Genomic DNA, 13,320 nt, shown 5'->3' with positions numbered 1-13,320 from the left:
TCCCTTGCTGCCATTTCCCTAAAGGGTACCATCATTCTCCATATGTTTGAACTGTTGACAATTAATAGACCCCTACCCTTTTGCATCTGCCTCCTTCTGACACCAGACAAAACTCATTTCCCAAAAACAGGTGAAGTGAGTCCCACTGGCTCAGTTTCAGTTTAAGTGAAAGGCAGCACCTCAACTTGTTAGTTAGGGTGTTTAGTACAACACCTGAGGCCTTTCTGGTCCCCATCACCCTTTACAGAACAACTAGATCTACCATTGGCATGCCACTTGCAGTCAAGTGGATGAGTAATGGCAGAAGCTGTGCTTTCTGCAGAGGAGACAGGATCCATAGGAGAGGATAGTACTTGAGGTACCTCTGATGCAGGTATCACAGGCACACAATTCTCAGGAGCTCTTCCAACACAGTGATTTGCAGTAGCTGTCAATTGTTTGACATTAGTCAGGGGAATTTCCAGCTGCTTATGAATGTCAACCATCTCATCCCATGTTTGCTACATTTTAGCTGATGCAATGTATTACAAGGCAGTGAACAAATAACTTTGAATTAAACGTGCTGATTATCTTCTAATCTGTCGAGCTAAACAGTTGCTAATTTCTTATAGGAATCAAAGCAGATATGCAAAACAATATTTCTGTTAAGGCAATGAGTAAACACGTGATAGAAATTACTAGGTTCCTAAAACGTTTTTATGTTAATTATAGTTGTTAGCAAACTCAAAAACAGAGTAAATTTATGATAAATGTAGATAATATATAGGACTATTCCTCTTTGAGGGAAAACTAGATGTAACACAATCTGTCAGTTAGAAAATCTGCTATAGTAACTAAATTACAAACGCTGATTTGCTATAAATTGCTTATATATTATGCAAAGAACAATGGTAGCTTCCAAAAACTCTCAAAAAAGCATGTTTATTTCCATTGATTTACAAAAAATTCAGGGAATATGTGTACTTTGGCTGAACTGTGAACAACAAATGCTGATTTGCTATGAATTAAATTAAGTATTCTGAACTTTATTGTTATATTAATTATAGGGCTCACCATTGTCTTAAGATGATGAGCAGAAGCTTCATAAAAATACTGTGACTTTTAATGGAAAATGCTCTAAGTCTCAGAAAATATAGTTGTTCCCTTCTGTTGTGATCACCTTTGATTCTACAGTTGTTTGTTCTTCACTTTTATCTTATATGTCAAGACAAACTGATCACATAATCTCTGTTTACAAACAACTATAAAATTTTAATTGTTTATTTAAAAATACAGTTGATACAAATGCTACATTGTTTAAAGCTTTCCAAACGCACTTATTCATTCACTGTGTTCTGTAGATTACATCAAAAGAAGAACCTCGGTGGATGTGGAACAAACCAAGATAACATTAACAAAAGAAAAAATCATAGAAATTTAACCCTTACACTATAACAACAATAAACAATCACTTTACTGCTTAGTTCTATTCATATTTATGTCACAATACCAGAGAAGGAAAGTTGCTACTCACCATATAGCGGAGATGCTGAGTCGCGATAGGCACAACAAAAAGATTCACACAATTATAGCTTTCAGAAATGAAGGCCTTTGTCAGCAATAGACACACATACACACACGCACACACACACACACTCACGCAAATGCAATTTGCACACATGTCTGCAGTCTCAGAGAGCTGAAACTACACTGCAAGCAGCAGCACCAGTGCATGATCGGAGTGGTGACTGGGTGGGGGTAAGGAGGAGGATGGGGCAGGGAGGGGGAGGGATAGTATGGTGGGAGGGGCAGACAGTGAAGTGTTGCAGTTTAGACGGAGGGCAGGAGAGAAGGTGCAGAAGGGGGAGGGGGTAAGTAGCAGAAAGTTCCTGTCCGTTTACCACATGGTGCCCTGCTCATCACAGTTGATGCCACCTCCCTGTACACTAACATTCCTAATGCCCATGGCCTTACTGCTGTCGAACACTACCTTTCCAGATGCCCTATGGATTTCAAACCAACAACCTCCTTCCTAGTCGCCATGAGCAACTATATCATCACCTACAATTACTTCTCCTTTGAAGGCATTACCTACAAACAAATCCGTGGTATGGCTATGTGCACCTGCATGGCACCATCCTATGCTAACCTATTCCTGGGCCATCTAAAGGAATCATTCCTAAAAACTCTAACTCCTAAACCACTCACCTGGTTCAGGTTCATTGGTGACATCTTTGCTATATTTAATGAAGGTGAGGACAGCCTGTCCACATTCCTCCAGAATCTCGACTTCTCCCTCATTTGCTCCACCTGGTCCTACTCACCCCAACAAGTCACCTTCCTAGGTGTTAACCTCCACTTCAGAGATGGCTACATCAGTACCTCCATCCATATCAAACCTACTAACCACTAGCAATACCTCCACTTCGACAACTGCCATCCAAGAAGTCCCTTCTGTACAGCTTAGCCACCTGTAGTTGCCGCATGTGCAGTGATGAGCAGTCCATCTCAAAATATACCGAGGTTCTCACTGAAGCCTTCACTGACCATAATTATCCTCCCTGCACAAAAACAAATCTCCCGTGCCTTATCTTTCCAGTCTCCCGCCACCTCCTAAAGTTCCACAGTCCGGCCACAGAGGAGCATTCCCTTCGTAACTCAGTACCATCTGGGACTGGAGCAACTGAATTACATTCTCCATCAGGGCTTCGATTACCTCTCGTCATGCTCTGAAATGAGAAATGTCTTGCGCACTATCCTTCCCACCCTGCTACCGTGGTATTCCGCCGTCCACCAAACCATCCTTACACAACCCCTGCTCCCAATCCCTTACCTCATGGCTCATACCCCTGTATTAGACCTAGATGCAAGACCTGCCCCATACATCCTTCCACCACCAGCTACTCCAGTCCGGTCACTAACACCACCTATCCCATCAAAGGCAGGGCTACCTGTGAAATCAGTCATGTGATTTACAAGCTAAGCTGCAACCTCTGTGCTGCATTCTATGTAGGCATGACAATCAATAAGCTGTCTATCTGCATGAATGGCCACCGACAAACTGTGGCTAAGAAACAAGTGGACTGCGCTGTTGCTGAACACGCTGCCAAACATGATATCCCTCACCTTAATGACTGCTTCACAGCCTGTGCCACATGTATCCTTCCCACCAACACCACATTTTCCGAATTGTGCTGGTGGGGACTTTCCTTGCAATACATCCTATGTTCCCGTAACCCACCTGGCCTCAACCTTCGTTGGTCACTGACCTCACCCATACAGCCCCCTCCCTGTTCCCATTCCAGAACTACACAGGCATCATTTCACACCAGTCTTTTAATTTCTTTTTATTTCCTCCTTTCTGCTACTTACCCCCTCCCCCTCCACACCTTCTCTCCTGCCTTCTGTCTAAACTTCAACACTTCACTGTCTGCCACTCCCACCATACTATACTTCCCCCTCTCTGCCCAAGCCTCCTCCTTACCCCACCCAGTTGCCACTCCCATCATGCACTGCTGCTGCTGCTTGCAGTGTAGTTTCAGCTCTCCGAGACTGCAGACGTGTGTGCAAGTTGCGTTTGCATTGAGTATGTGTGTCTACTGCTGACAAAGGCCTTAATGACCGAAAGATATAATAGTGTGAATGTTTTTGTTGCGCCTAGCCTGACTCAGCATCTCCACTATATGGTGAGTAGCAACTTTCCTTCTCTGGTATTGTTACATTCCATCCTGGATTTTCCATTATTGGATTTTCGTATTTATGTCAACTATATATAACCAAGTAAATAAGGAAAAAAGGTGCTACTTTGAAAAAGAGGTGCTACTTACTTTGTTATATTAAATAGTTTCTGTTTATGGCCTAATGGTAGTTTAATATTTACCTGATTATAAATCAGTATTCTTTAAATAACTACATACGTGTGTACACAGAGTCCTGTTTATGATGCAGTAATAATTATCATGCTGATATTTAATGAATGCAGGTACTTGCCTCGTAGCCAAATGAATGTTTAAAAGGCATAAATACAGACATTGAGATAATTTGTAGAAAGAGAGAATAATATGACATGTTGCAAGAGATAGACATGTAGCTTGGGACAGTCTCACAGCAGAGAGAAGTGCAAAGGTGACCATGAAAGGCAGACCATACCACTGATGATGGCTGTCCCATGAAGTGTCATGCTGCTGTTTAAAGGCTCAGCACCACACATGGTGTTCACTGGTTGTCACGCTGCTCACTCAAACTACCTATCAGACTGGTCAATAGACAACAATCCCTGTGTTACCTGAACAGTATTTATGGATATTATTTGAAATGAATGGAGACATAGTCTTGACTATTTGCCATGAACTGATTTAGTCTTTCACTTTGGCATGGTAACTGTGCCTGCTTCATGTTGGAAAGGAGGCCAGTTTTGAACCATTCTGAGCGTTCCTCACTACAACCCCCCTGCATCTAATGACATGGTTGCAGAACAGGGTCTGGAACAGTTTCCAGAAGAGTGAGTATCCATAGGAAGTTTAAAAGGCAAGACTCTGAATGTATTTCACGTAACAGAGCACAATCGAGCACACCCTGGGGTCAGAGAGTAGGATGATCATCCAGACTGCTTGATGTTGTTCAGCATCAGAACAAAATCTGAAAATCAACAGGATAAAGAGAAAAGGAAAGATATGAAGCTTTGCAATGCTAACACATGATACCTTCATTACACTTTCCACTGGTCACTTAGATGTGGCATACGGAGACTTGACAGGCTAAAAGAACTGGTACATTTGTATGAGAGTACTTTTTTTTACGTTAACAATAAAAATTCCTAGTACCCCTTACACTGGAGGCAGCATGCACACACTTCCTCCTTCTGCATAACACATTTGTGTAGATGTTGAGTGGTCACTTCTACAGGAGACAGGTTGCCCGACTGGGGAACTTAAAACTTACAAGTCACGTAGGCCAATGGTGACATGGGCACCAAGTGGATTTACAAAAAATATTACAAAATAAATGATTTTTACTGAAAGAAATGCGCCATTTTAACTGGACTTCGAACTTTTCAGTGATGTAGCAACAGGAGGTAGGCATACAATGGCCACAGAGGTCCAAAGGGTGACACAGCTGTATGGTGAATGTGGCACCTCATGTAGGAGGTGGGTAGCTCAGCCAGCCAGGTACGCTTGTACCTCTGTGACACTGATACAACTAATATTAACCTAGAGCCACAGGGAGGTTTTACACAATGTCATGACCTTACATGCTAAGTGAAAATTTTACAAGATTTCTTAGTACATAAGATTCTATAAAAGATTCAACTTGAGTTAAAATTATCCTAGAGATAAGTCCTCTTTATAGGTACAGTTTTTGATGAGACAAGAACTTAACTTACAAATTACATGATGCTAATTAATTTTACTTAAAAAATAAAATGTAGTGAAAGGCCTTTCACACAACTAAAACTTGTTAAATCTTAATGACCTACTCTGTTACATAAAGCACAGAACATTTCTCCAATACTTGTGAACACATACCGATTTGGAACTTGGAGAAGCTCTTTAGTGTAAAACCTCTGTCATGATATATTCTACCTTGATAATCCTTCAATATGACAGTGACTAAAACTTAAAACTATGAGGTTCGCCGATGACATCATAATTCTGTCAGAGACAGCGAAGGACTTGGAAGAGCAGTTGAATGGCATGGATAGTGTCTTGAAAAGAGGATACAAGATGAACATCAACAAAAGCAAAACGAGGATAATGGAATGTAGTCGAATTAAGTCGGGTGATGCTGAGGGAACTAGTTTGGGAAACGAGACACTTAAAGTAGTAAATGAGTTTTGCTATTTGGGGAGCAAAATAACTGATGATGCTCGAAGTAGAGAGGATATAAAATGTAGACTGGCAATGGCAAGGAAAGCGTTTCTGAAGAAGAGAAATTTGTTAACATTGAGTATAGATTTAAGTGTCAGGAAGTCATTTCTAAAAGTATTTGCATGGAGTGTAGCCATGTATGGAATTGAAACATGGACGATAAATAGTTTGGACAAGGAGAGAATAGAAGCTTTCAAAATATGGTGCTACAGAAGAATGCTGAAGATTAGATGGGTAGATCACATAAGTAATGAGGAGGTATTGAATAGAATTGGGGAGAAGAGGAGTTTGTGGTACAACTTGACAAGAAGAAGGGACCGGTTGGTAGGACATGTTCTGAGGCATCAAGGAATCACAAATTTTGCATTGGAGGGCAGCGTGGAGTGTAAAAATCATAGAGGGAGACCAAGGGTTGAATACACTAAGCAATCTCTTTAACATCACCTGAGCCTGTATCTTGCAGTAGCTTCTCCAATTTGAAGAGAGAGTCTATCTTATGTCTGCACAGAACTTCATAAGGAGTGTTCTCAGCTGACTCATGTATTCAGTTGTTATAGGTAGACACAATGTGCAGCATGTACTTATCCCAATCATTATGAGCTTCATTAATGCAATAAGAAAGCACCTTAGTGACAATCTTGTGAACAAACACAACTCCCCCATTTGGCTTGTGGTGGAAAGATGTTGTCAGCTCACAGGACATTTAAAAAAAAAAAAAAAAAAAAAAAAAAAAAAAAAAAAAAAAAAAAAAAAAAGGAGAGAGAGAGAGAGAGAGAGAGAGAGAGAGAGAGAGAGAGAGAGAGATAAAATTTGTCCCTGTATCTGTCATATTGCGTCAGGGCTTTCAAAAGGCAAGACAAAGAATGTAACAAAAGCTTTAGCTACTGTCTACTCTATCATATCAGCAATCAGTACCATGACAAGGTATGTGAGAAGTGATCAATAATTGACAATATATATTTGGTTTCCTGTTACACTTGTGGAAGTGGTCCTAACATGTCCAAGGCTACAAATTCAAAAAGTTTGAAGGCCTCATGTAGTGTTTTCAAAGGAATTTTAGGCTCAGTTTATTGTGCTTGCTGTGCACAAGGAATGCAAGTGTGGGTGTAGTCCTCAATAGTGCATTATCACCACTTCCACCAATGAATTGTCACTGTCCATGCATTTTTTGCCTGCTTTTCACTATGGCAACACTGAATGCTGTCATGACTCAGTGCAATAATGTGCCAGTGGAGTACTTTCAGAATCAGTAACCAATTTCCTCATGAGGTTTTATGGTATTAAATGCCATCTCCTGGCACAAATTCCAGAAGAGTAGCAATTTGTTGACATTCTGCATATTGTTCCTGCACCTCCTGCAATCTGGCAATAAGTACCTCATCTGCTTGCAACAGGCAAATCTCCCGGCTCAGCAGGTCAGTATTGTGGTGCATCTTCCCAGGAATATGGCAGACCTCATAAAAATATTTGCTCAGCTTTAAATCCCATTGTGTTTTGCTTGACTCTAAATCCCACTGTGCGAGTCAAATAGTTGTGTCTTTTAAATTTTAGAGCCACAATAAGGCAGCATGATGAGTAACTGCAGTGAATGCCTATCATAGAGTTGGGATGTAAAATAGTTCACACTGAATACCTGAGCCATCAAGTTTTTCTCAGCTGTATTATAATTAATTTTGGCTTTGTTGAGGTGATAGTGTGCCTAACCAATTGGTTTCTCTATGCGATCTTGCTCCTGGATTAAAACAAAACCCATGGTGTAATCACTAGTGCCACAGGACAGGATAAATGGTTTTGAAAAATCCAGATAAATTAAGAGGCAGGATTTAGTCAGATTATCTTTAATTTGTTTCATCTCCATTCCAAATTCTGAGGTCTTTTTGGAAGGGGTTGCCACCTGTTTCAATGGTTTTGTTAAAGGTTCCTTGACAGTGGTGTAACAATGCACAAAGTTAATAAGACCAAGAAATGACTGCAGCTCTTTCACTTTCTTGGGAAGGGGAATTATCAACTGCCTCCATGAGGTGTGGAATTTATAATGTGGCCCACATATTGGACCTTAGACTCCACAAGAGAATGCTTCTCCAATTTTCTTTTGAAGATGACACCTTGTGAGTATGAAAGTTTGCTTATTAGTTGTACGGTATATTCCACTACTTTCCACAAAAAGACAATGATATTATCAAAATTTACCCATCATATAGTGGGTTTCAATGCACACAATAATAAATCTGCAAACCATCGAAAATTGGTGGGTGCATTTCTCAGACCAAAAGGCATTCTAAGGAACTCATATAGCCCAGAAGACACTGCAAATGCCATCTTAGGTCTGTCCTGAGGCTGGAATTTGGTAGTAGTCTGATGTCATGTCTAGGATGGTTAAAATTTTTGCAATTTCCCAGTCAATTGATGTTTCATCAATGTGTGGGAGCAAATATGTATCAGAGCTAGGTATACGAGTCACAGCTCACATTTCTCACTATTAATGTTTTTGTTCAGTATAGTAACAACAGAGGAAACCAGAGAAGGTTGAAATATCCCAGCAACTAACTGCTATTGTATGTTAGCCCCATGACCAATGTAAATGGTATGGAATTCGGTAGGGCTTTTATACTACTGGCTGTGCATTATCTGTCAGAATTTCATACTGTGTTAAATCTGTGGCCAGTAAATATTGTCTTACCTCAAACAGCCCTATGAAGTCCTCCCATATGGGATAAAGCTAGTTTCTGCCCAGTTCTGACAAATACATGAAATTTTCTTTCAACTTGTTTTTCAGGGCTGCATATAAGTAATATCTGGAACACAGTTCATGCATCTGCTGATAGCTGGTGCTGCAGTCTTGCAGCTAGAATCACTGAATCATAGATGGTGCTAGAGGGAAATTAAAAATTTCAAAATGGCGCTGATGAAATTAAAAATTGCAAGAAGACAGTGGTGTGAAATTTAAGAAAGTGAAATGGTGGAATTAACACTGAGGTGCAAGCAGAAATTAAAAAAATTAAAAATTAAAAAAAAAGTATTTGAGATGATGGAACTAGCTAGCTTATGCAAGACGCTATTATGATTGTACGTTAAAAATACTTGAACAATCTGAAGATAGTGTCCTTTTCAAAAATAACTGAACAAGCTGAATTTTTTGTATCATGCTCCAAAATATCAGAATGATCTTTTTTGTGCCATATTTGTAAATATTCAAACAATCTAAAACTTGTACAATGTTCAAAAGTACTCAAATAATCTGAATTTTTTGAATCATGTTTGAACACATCTGAACAGTCAGAGTTTTTTGCTCCATGTTCAAAAGTATCTGAACCAACTGAATTATTTTTCAAAAAACTAAGGGTTTTTTGCTTCATGTTCAATGTATCTGAACCAACTGAATTACTTATCAAAAAATGATGTAAATGTTGCAACTAACAGTATTTACACATCTAAAATATGTAAGCTTCAGTTTCAGCAACACACACACACACACACACAGAATTTTTATGCCATGAACTTACAGGTTAAACAGCACTTATGAATGCCCTTAGTTCAATCTCTATACAATGCTTGTTGAAAGGCACAGTTTACTCTAAATTATATATTTCCACATCTAAAACGTTTTATGAAACACTTGATGCTTTTTAAGTGTTACAATGTTACTTCCATGTTTAAAAGTCTAAAAAAATACACCAGTGGGACCAACAGACAATTTTCATGTCAAGTGCCATGATGTTATTACAACATACACACTTATAGTCATCAAAATTAATGCTTAAGACATGACTGTTTGCTCTCAAATTACGAGGACCCATGTTATTTCTATGTCTAAATTGTTACAAAACATGTCGAGCATGATAAGCAGGCAGTTGATGTTTCATTTTTAGCCCTTAATAAGGCTACATAAAAAAACATGACTAATCAAGCCAGTAACTGTTCTAAACAAATGTTGGCTAGTATACTATGATAAACAGGCAAGCACTGATGGCTGAACAAACAGAAAGGTTGTCTGAATTACTGTCAGCTACTGGGCGAATGCAATCAATATTGACTATAACTTAGACTTTTGTGAACTTCAAATTACGTGTTACAGTGCTGTTTATACATGCAAATTGTTCTATAACTGCACAAAACACATGTAGCTGAATAGAACATGCTAAGCAGGTGTTGACACTTCCTCTTAGGTCTAAGTGAGGCTATGTTAAAAACAACATTGGAGATTATCATGACATTTACCAATGGAATACACTGTCTAGACTCTATAAAATATTTACAGACTGTATTTCCATAATCAACTATTAAATAATACCAACACCTAACTGTAATGCCCCAAAACATGACATGTTACCAAACAATGTGGCCAGAGACAAATTAACTGACCCAGCAGTATTTTAGGGAAGGAAGAAATTGTTTTTATGAGATTTTTATTGCATTGTACCACTTAAACTACTTTTTTCTATATGCATAAATGTAAGTTATTAATGCTCTGAATACAAGATAAAACATAGCCAGAGACAATGGTGAACAAGGTTCAACATTGAGATAAGAAAGCTCATCCATGTTTCTTACAATACAATTAGAATTCAAAATGAAAATCTATTATTTCTCAAAATACGTAACACTTCAAGTACAAAAGCACATGAAGCACTGGATCACATATTGGCCTTAATGATAAAACTTACAAATTAAGCAGTACTTGTAGCTGACTCACATCTGGCATCTGTATCACACTTGATGAAGCACAATTGACCCCTAAATTAAATATTTACACTTCTAAATTGCCTTATTACTTATCAAAATAAACATGGCTTTCTTATTAGTACCACTGATATAAGATACAAATTAATTGGTGAACTTAATTCAGTGTTAGTACCACACATTTAGGAAATTAAAAATATTTTTTTAAAAATTGTTCTATAGAGTGGTTTCATGATGATGATACAAATTTTCAGGGATCATGGAAAATGTAAATGTAACAATTTGTGATAAGTGACTCTGGTCCTAAAATGACTGAGTCAAAATTTGTAAATGAAAATCAGTCTGATGCCACTGACAGTGGAATACATGTTATGGTAGTGTTGCTGCTAAGATTGCAAGGTAGGACACTTTCAGAAATGATAGTATCAACCAAAATAAGAAAAAATATGTACTAGACATGGTTTTAAAATGCACACCTAAAGATCTATGAGCACTTGTTCATCTTTGATACTGTGAAAAACATCACTTCTACTGAACTAATCACCCCAGCTCTTAACATATGCATTTCAAAGCCCATATTCACTGTAACTTTTCATGTTTCGGTCTCTACCACTTCCTCCAAAACTATACTTCTAAGTAGATGAGATGTGTTTCACAGTATCAAAGACGAACAAATGCTCATAGCTGTTAAAGTAAACATTTTTTTACTAGCCTTTTTCTCTTGTTTTTGTCTGTATTATCACCTCTCAAAGTTACCTTCACTACAATCTTGGCAACAATTGTATCGTTACAGATATTCCTCTTCCAAAGGTATCAAAATGATTTTCGCTTATAGCTTCTGACTCAGTCATTTCTGGACCATGTCCTTTACCTCAAATTGATACAATTACTGTTCTCCATCACTCCTTAAGGTTTGAAACTTGATGCATTTAGAAGGATGACAATTGAAATCCATGACTGACCATTCTGATTAAGTTTTCCATGATTTCTCTAAATTGCTTCAGGCAAATGGCAAGTTGATTCCTTTGAATGGGCACAGCCAATTTCCTTCCTGATCCTTCCCTAATACAAAATTGTGCTCCATCTCTAATGACCTTGGTGTTGACAGGATATGAAACACCAATCTTCTAATCTCCACCTCTGTAACTTCATCACATAATCACCCATGTAACATTCTAATCCAAAAATGGGCATTACTGATGATCTAACTTACAGCTTAAACTGCATTTATTTACAACAATAGTTTGATCATTGAATTAAAGTAGACAGTTTTATTCTCACATTTAAATTTGCCAAAAACACATCTTAGTTCTGAAAAACCAATATTAAAGTCAGTCAAACAAATTAGTGAGCCTCATGTGATGGAGTATTAACTTAATTCTTCAGCACAAAACGTTTCCCATCTTTGCTGATAATGCAGACTTAGCTGACATGCAGTGTAGAGCACATTTAACATGTGGACAAGGTTCCACACACGGAGAGAAAAGTTTATCTCGAAATGACAATCTTCGCACATAAATAAATTTGTTTATAAAAATATGTATTTGTTTCGAGTACAGACACACCTAGGTTTGATTATCATAATAAGCCAGTAACTTTATGGACCTCAGATCACAAACAAAAATTAGAACTTTGCACCAAAATGAAAATTGTTATGTTTCTCAAAACATGTAATAGTGTGAGTAAAAACATTTGAGGCACTACTCTCATAACTTAATTGTTTTGTAACAATAAAGAAATACACATGGCTTGCATATTGGCACTTCTGATAAAATGTATATGTTAAACAGCACTTGTTACCAGCTAAAGTTCAATATCTGTACTGCACTTTGCAAGACACAGTGGACCCTCAAATTAAATATTTCCACACCTAAACCATCTTTATTGTCTACCAAATTAAACAAGGTTTGCTTAATGGCATCACTGATATAAATCACAAATTGATTGATGAGCTTAATTTGATGTTTGTATAATGCATTCTAGAAACTAAAAAGAAATAAAACTTTGTTCTATAACATTACAAAACAAACATGATCATCACTGCTCATCTAACTTACAGCTTAAAATGCCCTTTTTGATGAGAATAGTCAACCACTGTACCAAAGTAAACAATTTATTTATTTATTTGTCCTTGAGACCTTGTTGTTACATATAATGTACATAAGATGTTGGATATCATTTAACACAATACTGTTTTTATCATTTTAATATCATTAATCTCTTTTGGTTACACTACTTATTGGTACATTATTTGTATTTGTTCAGTGGTTGCAATGTTACTATGATTTCAGTGAGCAAGAGTGCGGGATTTTCAGTCACATGCTGCTGTAGGAATACTGTGGTTCCATATATATGAAGACATGGTTGTGGGAGAAAGAGTGATTTTCAAGATTTTTCAGTGTTTGGAACCTTCTATGATTCTTATGATTCTTTTTTGTATTCTAAATAACTTCGTGGCATTTGGAGAAGCTCCCCGGAAAATGACTCCATACTTCGGCACTGATTGGACACTTGCATAGTACACCCTTTTTAGGCACTCTTTGCTATAGTAGCTTTCAAGCATCCTCATCACATAGCAGGATGTATGCAAATTTTTTGCTGAGATTGTCAACATGAGTTCTTCACCTGACGTTATCCTGGATCCATAGTCCAAGAAACTTTGTCAACTCTATTTACAGCTTTGGTTGACAACTGGATGTTATTCCCATACCAAAATTTTTATTAAAACATTATCTTATTTTGGCTAAAGCTGGTATCAAGGTACCATGTGTGGCTATTCATAAGGGAACTCCTG

At 37.9% G+C, this 13,320-nt stretch overlaps 1 protein-coding gene across 4 annotated transcripts in view; it reads right to left on the bottom strand.

The window, feature by feature from the left end:
• The window catches only part of LOC126271987 (uncharacterized), a 68,123-nt gene that overhangs the window by 35,003 nt on the left and 19,800 nt on the right, over positions 1-13,320 (bottom strand). The window lies entirely within an intron of this gene.

Source organism: Schistocerca gregaria, chromosome 5 (assembly GCF_023897955.1).
Source record: "Schistocerca gregaria isolate iqSchGreg1 chromosome 5, iqSchGreg1.2, whole genome shotgun sequence".
Classification (NCBI taxonomy): domain Eukaryota; kingdom Metazoa; phylum Arthropoda; class Insecta; order Orthoptera; family Acrididae; genus Schistocerca; species Schistocerca gregaria.
The sequence above is the reverse complement of the archived record's forward strand: the minus strand, read 5'-3'. Positions and strand labels throughout refer to the sequence as shown.